Source organism: Schistocerca gregaria, chromosome 5 (assembly GCF_023897955.1).
Source record: "Schistocerca gregaria isolate iqSchGreg1 chromosome 5, iqSchGreg1.2, whole genome shotgun sequence".
NCBI lineage: Eukaryota > Metazoa > Arthropoda > Insecta > Orthoptera > Acrididae > Schistocerca > Schistocerca gregaria.
Window position 1 is genome coordinate 186,988,840 of NC_064924.1, and position 13,161 is coordinate 187,002,000.

Consider the following 13,161-nt stretch of genomic DNA (forward strand, 5'->3'; position numbering starts at 1 on the left):
AAAATCTGACATTGAATTAAAGGTAAATGCAATTCCTTAAACGGTGAAGAATGTTGCACATTGTAGAGAGGTGCGGCGCATACATCACATGAGTACAAAATTTTCAGAGGGATCAAAAGCTTTGCCTGATCATCTCAGAATGTTCCGGGAAAGTATAATAACACATTTGTGGATAAAAAAATCTACTGTAAGGAAGATGCATTGGACTGTACTTCCTCATGTATAATGACTGACGCGAAGCAGGAACAACAACCCCAAAATGTGCAGGGGTAGTAAGGCCAGACGCAGAAGAGCAAATAACGATCGACATATGCGAAGAAATCATGGATAGTGCAGGTGAGAATGACTGGGTTTCAAATCAGTGTTGGGCAACATCGGGAATCTGATTCGTCTCCACAAGACACAGTTACATTGTGAAGTTGTGGAGTGAGTAACAGCAACCTTACTAAAGCTGCTCGATAGTAATTGAGAGCAGCGAGATGCCTGATCAGGGGAGTGTTGCATGTTTCGATACATTTACAGCATGTATAGACTAACGCAGTTGCAGAGCATTCATTCCTCCTAAACCTCAGAGTGTCAAATGCTACAGAGAATACGAGAAACACAATGACGCGACAAAGATGAAATCATCAGGAACACATTCACTCAAAAATGCTTAGTGGTACACAATACTGGCCATTAAAAATGCTACACCATGAAGATGACGTGCTACAAAGGCGAAATTTAACCGACAGGAAGAAGATGCTGTGATATGCAAATGATTAGCTTACCAGAGCATTCAGACAAGGATGGCGCCGGTGGCGACACCTATAACGTCTTAACATGAGGAAAGTTACCAACCGATTTCTCACACACAAATAGCAGTTAACCGGCGTTGCTTGGTAAAACGTTATTGTGTTGCCCCGTGTAAGGAGGAGAAATGCGTAGCATCACGTTTCCGACTTCGATAAAGGGCGGATTGTAGCCTATCGCGAATGCAGTTTATCGTAGCGCGACATTGCTGCTCGCGTTGGTCGGGATCCAATGACTGTGAGCAGAATATGGAATCGGTGGGTTGAGGAGGGTAATACGGAACGCCGTGTTGGATCCCAACGGCCTCGTATCACTAGCAGTCGACATCACAGGGATCTTGTCTGCCTGACTGTAACGGATCGTGCAGCCACGTCTCGATCCCTGAGTCAACAAATGGGGACGTTTGCGAGACAACAACCATCTGCACGAACAGTTCGACGACGTTTGCAGCAGCATGGACTATCAGCTCGGAGACCATGGCTGCGGTTACCCTTGATGCTGCATCACAGACAGAAGCGCCTGCAACAGTTAACTCAACGACGAACCTGGGTGCACGAATGGCAAAACATCATTTTTAGGATAAATAGAGGTTGTGTTTACAGCATCATGATGGTTGCATCCGTGTTTGGCGATATCGCGGTGAATGCACAATGGAAACGTATATTCGTCATTCCCAAACTGGCGTATCAGCCGGCGTGACGGTATGGCGTGTCATTTATTACACGTCTCGGTCACCTCTTGTTCGCATTGGCAGCACTTTTCACAGTGGACGTTCCATTTCAGGATAATGCAGGATCGAATGTGCAGATCCTGTACGGGACTTTCTGGATACTGAATATGTGCGACTGCTGCCCTGGCCAGCACATTATCCAAATCTCTCACCAATTGAAAACGTCTGGTCAATGGTGGCCGAGCAACTGGCTTGTCACAATACGCCAGTCACTACTCTTGATGAACAGTGATATCGTGTTGAAGCTGTTTGGGGAGCTGTACCTGTACACGACATCCAAGCTCTGTTTTACTCAATGCCTAGGCGTATCAAAGCCGTTATTAAGGCCAGAGGTGGTTATTTTGTGTACTGATTTCTCAGGATCTATGCACCCAAATTGCGTGAAAATGTAATCACATGCCATTTCTAGTATAATATATTTGTCTAATGAATACCTGTTTATAATCTGCATTTCTTCTTGCTGTAGCAATTTTAATGGCCGGTTGTGTATTTTAACTGGCACGAGTCAGATGACATGAAATTTTCGGACACAGAAAGGAACAATATGGTGCCTAGTATAACGTCAGATGCAGAGAGCGTCAATAAGGTGACGAGCTGCCTCCACATCTAATCACTGGCTAACGAAAACAATTAATGATCATCGTAAAAATGGAGTGATATATATGTTTGACAACAGAGAATTGGATCAGTCTTGTGCTAACTGGAAGTATTAATAGTGTTGAAAAATATTGGAGAAATTCTGATGAGACCAAAAACTGTTGACAGGATTTCAGAGTAAAGTTCAGATTGAGTGAGATCGCAGGAAAGCCTTTAAGAACTGATATTTAAGCAGTCGACGAGCGAAATATGTGCTGGACCGGAATTCTAAGGTAGGATATATCCATATGATGATAAGTGGTGACTATCCTGTCGAATATGTCTGACAGGAAAACATCGTATTTCAGTACAATTAATTACACTGTAGTCTGTTACTTGCAAGTCATCACAACCTGTATTGATTTGTACTCGTTATTATTGCTGTTACTATTGTTGTCGTTGTTATCTTTATTCCGTCTGCGTCGGCATCCACACGGACTCCGAAATGTCGACTGAAACCCCATAGGCTTCCAGCACTGCAACCATTGTTTCAGTTTGCCTTGACACGGCAGCATAGAGAGATGTGCAGTTACTGGTGCTCACAATGAAAACGCAAAACACAGAAGAGCAATTACGTCTTCATTTTTGAGGCGTCCTGTTTCAGCGTACGGTACACTATGAACACGTTGTGTAAATCCTGAGGCAAGTGGTCACTGCCAGATGGAACGTCTGGTTCTCATAGCTGGTAATCTGAACAGTAGGCTTTAAACCTGCTTATGGCACTGACTGTTCTCCTGTCTTTCATGTCATCATGTCGTTCCCTAAAGCAAGTCAAGACCTTTAGTTGCTCAGGCTGTAATAGGAAAGATCATGGTCTGACGTCCTGTCGACACCGAAGTCATTACAGATGGAACACGAGCGCGGTTTCAGTCAAGGAGTGGGAAGGAAATCGCCAGTTTCCTTTCAAAGGAACCATCCAGGCACTGTTGTGGAGTTACGTAATAAAATCAGGGCATATCTTATTGCTCATGCACTCTTGATCTACCTCTGATTGGTGCTATAGCCAGCACATTCTTCCCATCTCTCAACCACTGAAACCATCTCGTCATGGGGTGCCAAGAGACAGGCACACCTCAGCTGGGAAGCCACTACGATTGACGAGCGCCAGCACAGAACTGATTGACCAATAAATGATTTATCCACATCTCTCACGGAAGCACAGATCAACTTGGTGCCGGGCGACGTTACGGAGGCTACAGAAGTTGTAACTCAGTGTGCTACATTTCGCGCTCTGTTCACCCGAAAGTAAAAGAAAAAAAAATTATAATATTAATACAGCATTCGCACTATACTGTATACAGGCATTATGTACAATTTTTGCTACCGTCTCTGGTGCTGTTGTTATATCCATTAGGGTGATTGCTGTCCACTGTAATTTACAGTTGACTCATAATGTAAGTGCGTGTTCAGACTCGAGAATCACTCTCGCTTTCGCTGACTTCAGCAACCGTCCGCCGTTATTTTAAGTTTCCGTAGTATATTGTCATCGAACAAACTTTTTGCCAACGTTGTTGTGCTACATGGTCAGATGGTAATAGAAACTGATGCGGATACGGATAAGAAGACATTATATAGGAGCTGCAGTCATGGACTGTGCCGCTGGTCCCGGCGGAGGCTCCAGTCCTCCCTCGGGCATGGGTGTGTGTGTGTTTGTTCTTAGGATCATTTAGGTTAAGCAGTGTGACCTTGGCAGTTACGCCCCATAAGATTTCACACACATTTGAACATATTATATAGGTAAAAGTACTCTACAAAAAAAAGTAAGTTTATGATGGCACTACAGTAATGCAAATATAATGTTTTTCCCTTTTCCACCAACCAACCGTCGAAAAAATCCTTGTATTGTATTCCTGGATGCAGTGCCTGATAGTTCACAGTTTCCTAATAGTGAGATATTTTATTTATTGTCATTAATACGGTGTGTAACAGGTATAGTTGCAGATATTTCTACTGCTGACTGAGTGCAATATATTGAAGCACATTACATCAGCATTTACATCATTTGCAGGCTAATAAATACACCTAATACAAATCGTATGTTTTTAGGTTGGGTAGTAACTACAACTATATGTGGCAAAAGCAAAGCCTTAAGGCTTATTCTACCTTGAGCAACAGGTCAATTGTCAACGCGTTAATGAAAAACCGGGTAGGCCATCCTGGCAGGTGTAGTCCGCTTAGTGGTGCAGTTACGACCGTGCAGCATACATCAGATCGAACAGTTTGTGATGTGTCTATGACAAGACCATTTGGCAAAGAGAAGCAACAATCAATATACTGATATGTGTATATATTAAGGTTCCACATATAACAATATCTGCACTTACACCCATAACACACTCTAACTTTCAGCAAATGTCCCTTACACATTACGCTGTCGCACTATCTCCATTCCTCTTTCCCCTGTGTCATACCAGAAACCGTGTATCTACATTTATCGTCAGATATAAGACCGGTACATTCTTAAGCTGCCGGATATCCATCTCTTGTCGATACAAGAACAGGTTGTCTACGACCCGGGACAACTGGGAGATACGGGAAAAGGGAGAAAACCGGGAAAAACCCGGGAATCTTTTTGTGTTCCGGGTATTTTTCATTGTTTTAGTTTTCAGTTAAATTTGTGATTTTGACTGGTAAAAACTTTACTGTATCCCGCTTCTGCAGAATAATACTGCAGCAACAAAACATGAACGAGAGAAGAAAGACTAAAATTAAACTTAAGTCGCAAAGAAAATGCGACATATACAACAACAAAACGCAGTGCTCATACAAGCGTCTGCCAGCAGCAAAGTGTCTCAAAGGCTTTACGAAGACTGTGCAATTCTTCTTAACAACAAATTGCCTCCAATGAGCGTGAAGTGACAGTTTTTTACATTAGATTCGTTTTAATGCAAGATCTTTTATTGTTTCACACGTACGAACATGCGGGCTTCCTGCGTCATCGTAACTGCGCAAGTGCAGTGACAGCTGTTATCTGGCGCTCTCTGCCAACTGCTGAAACGTACCTTTCTAATAGGTCACGGATAAATATTGTGAATGTTGCTTTGAAAAGCGTTACTGTCAAAGTACATTTCTTTTATGTAAGATAAACTATGTGAGAAAGTGTACGACGAATAGTACACTTCCTTTTATGTAAGATAAACCATGTGAGAGAGTGTACGACGAATTTCTTAAATCACGGAGCGTTTGACTCTCACTTAAGAATCGACTCTTTGGGGACGACCCTATGAAGAATTTCGAGCCCAGAAGATCGAACATTTACGTCGTTATCAAAAAATTTTACTGGCACATTTATGTGGTGTATGATGCGCAAAAAAGATCAACAATATATGTGGAAGCTTAGCTTCTCTTGCAGCTTATTAACCTTAGAGACCAATATTATATGTGATAGCTTTTCTTTTCTTGCAGAAACAATTGCGCATAAATGTAAGATATTAATTTTTCTTATATATGTGTTCGCGCTACTTAAGAGTGATCTTGCTATTGGCTGACTACATCACGTGTCAAATGCTGTCATCAGCTGGCGAGATCAGGTAACATGAGCTGTGACTGGCTTACAAAAGCGCGTTGCAATTTCGATTTTAATGCTTCGGAAAGTAACATGCGGTGTTTGGTATAATTCGAATTTATACCTTCGTAACACGGAAATATGCAGTGTATATGTAGCTGCACATCAAAGATCTTTTCAAAACGTGTTTTTCCCCTGAGTTTCATCTTCTAAAGTGCCGGGAAATTCTACGCCACTGTATAAAACCGTAAACCATAAAAGGATTGATAAGTGCCGAGAAAAAGTATACTGTCACTTAACACGGAAAAAGTGTATTTTCACCTGGGAGAAAGTGTATTTTCAACTTGGAAATCCGGGGAAAATCCGGGAATTATTTTTCCTTGTCCATGTAGACACCCTGAAGAAATACATTCCTCAAGATGGTGAAAGTTACATCATAAATTTTGGTGTAATTATAGGTACCAAAACTGAAAAATATAGATTCATAGATTGTGTGACCTGATTGTTTCTCACACAGTATCCCTCGAAAGATTTTGAGTAAGCTGCAATGCACTCCAAAAGTTTCGTTCACGAAAGTACACACTTTAAGAGAAAGTCTCCTAATACTTTATCAATAGAAATGTAATAGCAGACCAATACATGTAGAATTTATTGGCGTAGAATCGTGACAGCTGTTTGATAGAATATTGAGTTTATAATATGTGAGACACTGAGTTATGGCAGAATGTGTTAAGAGCGCTGCAGATCCCTAATGACACCAGCAGAAATTATTAGGGACGACAGTTTCTCAAATAACTTCTGTAAGTTACGAAATCGTATTACTTGTCGCTCTGTGCTCTGCCTCTCCTGTGATCGACGCACATCTCTGCCGTGCTGATCAGGCTGTATGTAAGTGCCGATAAATGAGCCACATGCTGGATAGCGGGCAACTGAGAGTGAACATATAGTATAAAGACACACTTGACAAGGACTAATTCCAGTTATAAATGAAGTCACTTGAAGTCGTATCTCATATGCATTTAATCTAATTGATAATCCTGAAACACTCTGAACGTCAGAGCAAGTTGGTTAATAAAAAAAAATATTGTAAATATATGAAATATGAAAGTATGTATCAAAATGAATATAAGCAACACATAATGGGCTATTAGAAGAGAATGTAATACGTAGACGAAACCCAAGCTTTTGAGTGGCCATGTTCGTGTAATTTTCATACGAATGCCTATGTTCGAACTTACGAAATTAAAATGCATGTTATAAAGAAATATCATATATTTCTGATGACTCAGACGGAAAAATAATCAATAAAATATTGTTCTAGCCTAGAAATAACGAGTTATCGGAGTCTTGTTTTCGGTGAACGACAACTAGTAGGCGATCATGCGGGTTTCAGTATCTTCACTGTGGCAAAAGCGATTCCATGACTGAATAAAGCTGCGATCGGTTTCAGTCACACACCATCTTCACGGATTAGGGTTAAAACAGTTCAAGACACATCACATCTGTCTGATGTCGTGGCTTAATCTGTTGTAAGCCTAATCCGTGAAGATGGTCCGTGACTGAAACCTGTCGATATTTGGGCTTAAAATAAAAAAGCAGCTGAATGTCAAACACGTATGTTACACACCGACGTTAGCTTCCCTTGGGTTTAATATTTCTTTAGACATATCAGATAAACTAATATTTATCCACACGGCTAACTCTTTTTCGCGTTCTACAATGTGTAATGCTATCACTGCCGCGCACTTCAAGTATCGTATTTACTTGTGTCGTAATTTGCGCGGCCAGTTCTTCATCTCGCGTTTCAAGTGTGGGTTTTGCCTGTGTCGGAATTTGCACTGTATCTCTGTCGGAATTTGCACTGTATCTCTGTCAGCGACAGCAATATTTGTTTATTTGCCAATTCTTTATCTCGCCTTTCAAGTGTATTGTTTACTACACAAAAAATACACCATGCACAACGTAATCAAACCGCTTACAATAAGAACTGGAACAGAGTCCGTACCTCTGTGAGAAACACTAAACTCATGCATGAACACACATTAACCAACGACAAGCGGAGGTGACCAGTCGTTTGGAAAAACGAAAATGATTTTGGTATAGGCGAAGCAAAAGCTGATGTTGATCCCATAGCCCTAGTCGAGGAACTGTACCGAAACTTCACGTTAACTACTACCGCAAGTGAGACGCAAAATCAGCTTATACGTATTGACTACTTCATCTACACTCCTGGAAATTGAAATAAGAACACCGTGAATTCATTGTCCCAGGAAGGGGAAACTTTATTGACACATTCCTGGGGTCAGATACATCACATGATCACACTGACAGAACCACAGGCACATAGACACAGGCAACAGAGCATGCACAATGTCGGCACTAGTACAGTGTATATCCACCTTTCGCAGCAATGCAGGCTGCTATTCTCCCATGGAGACGATCGTAGAGATACTGGATGTAGTCCTGTGGAACGGCTTGCCATGCCATTTCCACCTGGCGCCTCAGTTGGACCAGCGTTCGTGATGGACCTGCAGACCGTGTGAGACGACGCTTCATCCAGTCCCAAACATGCTCAATGGGGGACAGATCCGGAGATCTTGCTGGCCAGGGTAGCTGACTTACACCTTCTAGAGCACGTTGGGTGGCACGGGATACATGCGGACGTGCATTGTCCTGTTGGAACAGTAAGTTCCCTGGCCGGTCTAGGAATGGTAGAACGATGGGTTCGATGACGGTTTGGATGTACCGTGCACTATTCAGTGTCCCCTCGACGATCACCAAAGGTGTACGGCCAGTGTAGGAGATCGCTCCCCACACCATGATGCCGGGTGTTGGCCCTGTGTGCCTCGGTCGTATGCAGTCCTGATTGTGGCGCTCACCTGCACGGCGCCAAACACGCATACGACCATCATTGGCACCAAGGCAGAAGCGACTCTCATCGCTGAAGACGACACGTCTCCATTCGTCCCTCCATTCACGCCTGTCGGGACACCACTGGCGGCGGGCTGCACGAAGTTGGGGCGTGAGCAGAAGACGGCCTAACGGTGTGGGGGACCGTAGCCCAGCTTCATGGAGACGGGTGCGAATGGTCCTCGCCGATACCCCAGGAGCAACAGTGTCCCTAATTTGCTGGGAAGTGGCGGTGCGGTCCCCTACGGCACTGCGTAGGATACTACGGTCTTGGCGTGCATCCGTGCGTCGCTGCGGTCCGGTCCCAGGTCGACGGTCACGTGCAGCTTCCGCCGACCACTGGCGACAACATCGATGTACTGTGGAGACCTCACGCCCCACGTATTGAGCAATTCGGCGGTACGTCCACCCGGCCTCCCGCATGCCCACTATACGCCCTCGCTCAAAGTCCGTCAACTGCACATACGGTTCACGTCCACGCTGCCGCGGCATGCTACCAGTGTTAAAGACTGCGATGGAGCTCCGTATGCCACGGCAAACTGGCTGACACTGACGGCGGCGGTGCACAAATGCTGCGCAGCTAGCGCCATTCGACGGCCAACACCGCGGTTCCTGGTGTGTCCGCTGTGCCGTGCGTGTGATCATTGCTTGTACAGCCCTCTCGCAGTGTCCGGTGCAAGTATGGTGGGTCTGACACACCGGTGTCAATGTGTTCTTTTTTCCATTTCCAGGACTGTATATTTACGTACATCCACATACGTACCCCGCAAACCGCCATACCGTACGTGGCGAAACTTACCCTGTCCTACTCATAGTAATTTCCTTTCCCATTGCACATGCAAATAGAACGAGTATGAATGACTTCAGAGACGAAATGTTTTGTATTAAGCATGTTGAAGACAGTACCAAATTCCGTCAAGTGCATCAATTGAGCATCTATAGGACACGACAGTGTCACATTACCAACGATGAGACTTATTGTTGAACCACCACTGTCCAGTACAACTTGTATCTTCATCCACTTTGCGCCCACAATTTTTTTTCATTAAGCTTGGAAAGAGGGTCGTGTTAAGCCACTACCTAAAAAGGCCATTGCCAAATTATCTTTGCTTTCTTCAGTCACAATCCAACGTTTTATAGTATAAAGCTATCTTATATTTAATGGCCCAGTAAACATAGGTCTACAACGATCTGTTCGCCAGATGATTGAGACTTTGTAATTGCGGAACATGACTGACGTCATTCTGTGTAGTCACCGCACAGCAGTATGTGGCATGGTATTTGTATGCGTTTTCAAACGTGGAAATTTAAAGTGAAGCAAAGCCTATAGTCAAAGTGCCTCTCTTTTCAATTATTTATTATATCGTCATGTAGAAGAAGGTTAATTATATGAATGACGAACACGTACTTAACAAAGGTTTATTTAGCACTTGCACACACAAGAGCGAGGAGCGAACTGCCTCCGGCCAGAACACATGCAGTATATATACAGCTAAAGAACATTCCAGTACAATGCTTCTTGACGTATGTGCACACTTCTAGAACATAGTCGAACCGAATATAAGAAATTAAAATTGTGCAGTCTATACGAGTTTTTAATTCAAGGCCCTCCAGGCAGCAGTTTGGTATCATAACTCTTACACCATGGAGCTCTTCAGCATCTGCACCGACATTGCTCCCTCCTTAAGCAGCCAGCGTGTCGGGTTATACGTTGCCCTAGTCCAGGAACGAGTCATCGCTCCTGCATACTCCGACTCCTGATGACTAGTTCTTCATATAACTTATTTTGCCGCTACGTTCTTCGTCACCTTTCCGCTTGTTGCCTCTCGCTAGAGCTTTAAATTTAACCTGCTTTGCAGTATTCTTATAGGGCTTCATTCGAAGGACGTTGATCGTATCTCTGATCTTTCGACGTCTTGTGTCGGGTCGAAATATTCAACTTCATAAGCAACATCACACAACTGTCTTACGACCTTATAAGGTCGAAAGTAGCGTTTGGGGAGCTTCTCACAGAGACCAACCTTCCGAACAGGAGTGAAGATCCAGATGAAGTCACCAGGCTGGAAGACAACAGGGCGGTGGCTCGCGTCGCTTAGGCGATCGGTTTTCTGTGCCTGCAGCTTGCGGAGTCGAGCTAACTGCCGAGCTTCCTCAGCTCTGGTTAACACTTGTCCGATATGGTCGTCGTCCACGTCATCAGGTTGTTACGGAAACACAGTGTCCATCGTCCTAGTCGCCGCACGTCCATGCACCAGGCAAAATGGCGTAAAACCTGTGGTCTCTTGTTTGGCGGTGATGTAGGCAAACGTCACAAAAGGTAGCACCTCATCCCAGTTGCTTTGCCCAACAATGACGAAGATTGAGAGCATGTCGACCAAGGTCTCATTAAGGCGTTCAGTAAGCCCGCTAGTTTGCTAGGTAGTCTTCATGTGATGAGTAGTGTTGCACCGACGGTTTATCTCTGTCCCAAGATCCGATTAAAAACTTTACTTCGATTCGTAATTAACGACCTTGGGGCACCGTGTTGTAATACAATGTCTTCCACTATGGATTTTGCTACCTCGGGTGCTTCGGCTGTTTTCAAGGCTATTGTAATGTCATATCGTGTCAGATAATCAGTGCAGACAATAATCCATCTGTTGCCAGTAGGAGACGTTGGAAATCATCCGAGGAGGTCATTCCCAAGACGTTGGAAAGGCGTTGCGGCTGGTGGAATCGGTATGAGTTAGCCAGGTGGTTTCTGAGGAACTGCCTTCCTCCTCTGGCACTCTCGACAGTGCGACACATAGTGACGGCTACTCCTAACTAAACCTGACCATAAAAAACACTTGCGGATTCTGTGGTATGTCTTAATAAATCCTAGATATCTGGCCTCTGGTGTGTCATAAAATTTCTCTAGAACATTTAAGCGCATGTGTTTAGGAGTCACTGGCAAGCATAATTTGAGATATCTGGGCGTCCATCTTCTGCTAAGCAGAGAGATCCTGGAGTGCAGCGAGACAGTTACTATCTTCATCAAACCTTTCTTGAGAGACAGTCGGCATCTTGGTGTTTTCTTCCAATTTTGTACACTATGGTAATGACGTACTCTTGAAGCCGTAGTGTCCATATGGCGAGTTGTCCAGTTGGACCCTTAAGACCTGTCAGCCAATAAAGTAAATGATGGTCTGTAACAACAGTGAATGGCCTTCCATAGTGAATTCTGCACGTGGCCCAGATCACAGCAAGACTTCTCTCTATGTCGGTGAGTAGTTTCTCACGGATTTTCTAAGTGTCTTCGAAGCACAGGCTATAACCTTTTCTTTTCCATTCGAAATTTGCACCAGAATAGCAACGATCCCATACCCACTGGTATCTGTGTGTAGTTCTGTAGAAGTTCTCTAGTCATACAGACCAAGTACAGGGTCAGTCGTCAGAGCTCATCGCAGCACATCGAAAGAATCTTGTTGAGCATCAACCCAGATAAATTTAGCATCAGCTTTAAACAACTCTTAAAGTGGCCACGCTTTGATACAAAACTCTTTGATAAAAAGACGGTAACATGAACATAATCGGAGGAAGTTTCTTACATCTGTAACACTTTTAGGAATAGGAAATACCGTTATGGATCTCACCTTCTCTGGATCTGGCCTCACACCTTCGTTTGACACCAGATGCCCAAGTATTTTGATTTCTTTTGCTCCAAAGAGACATGTTCTTGGATTAAGTTTCAGTCCGCCTTGTTAGAAACCCTAAGTCTTTTTATATATTCATCAAACGTCTTTGAGAACACTATAATGTCATCTAAAAAGGACACTTCGTCCATTCCCTGTGCCTTATAAAACTTGCTGGTACATTATACAAACCAAACGGCATTACCCCAACTCATACTGAAAAAAAAAGTTCAAATGTGTGTGTAATCTTATGGGACATATCTGCTAAGGTCATCAGTCCCTAACCTTACAGACGACGTAACCTAAATTATCCTAAGGACAATCACACACACCCATGCCCGAGGGAGTACTCGAACCTCCGCATGGACAAGCCACACAGTCCACGACTGCAGCGCCCTAGACCGCTCGGTTAATCCCGTGCGGCAAACTCATACAGACCCTCAGCGGTGGTGAATGCACTTTTCTCACGATCAGCTTCATTTACTTGGATCTGCCAGTATCCCAAGTACATGTCCATGCTTGAGAAAATCTTAGCCACCTTCAGACAATCCAGTGTATCGTCAGTCCGTGAAAGATGGTAAACGTCCTTTTTAGTTATCTTACTAAGCTTCCTTATATCAACACAAAAGCGCCAGTAGCCATCCTTCTTCCTGACGGCGACCACTGGTGACGACCGTGGGCTCTGCAAAGGGTGACTGATATTATTCATAATTTTCTCTACCTTGTAGAGAATTATTCGACGTTCAATTGCTGATACGCGGTATGCTCTCTGGCTTATTCGTAGATGGTCTCCAGTGCTCAGCCGTTGCTTCAAAGTTGATTTGCTCTTCACCTGTGGATTGACGCATTCAGAGAACCCTTGAAGAATGGCAGGTAGCTTCTTCTGTTGTTCCTTAGTGAAATTCGGTGATAGTCAAGCTACAAGATGTTGTCTC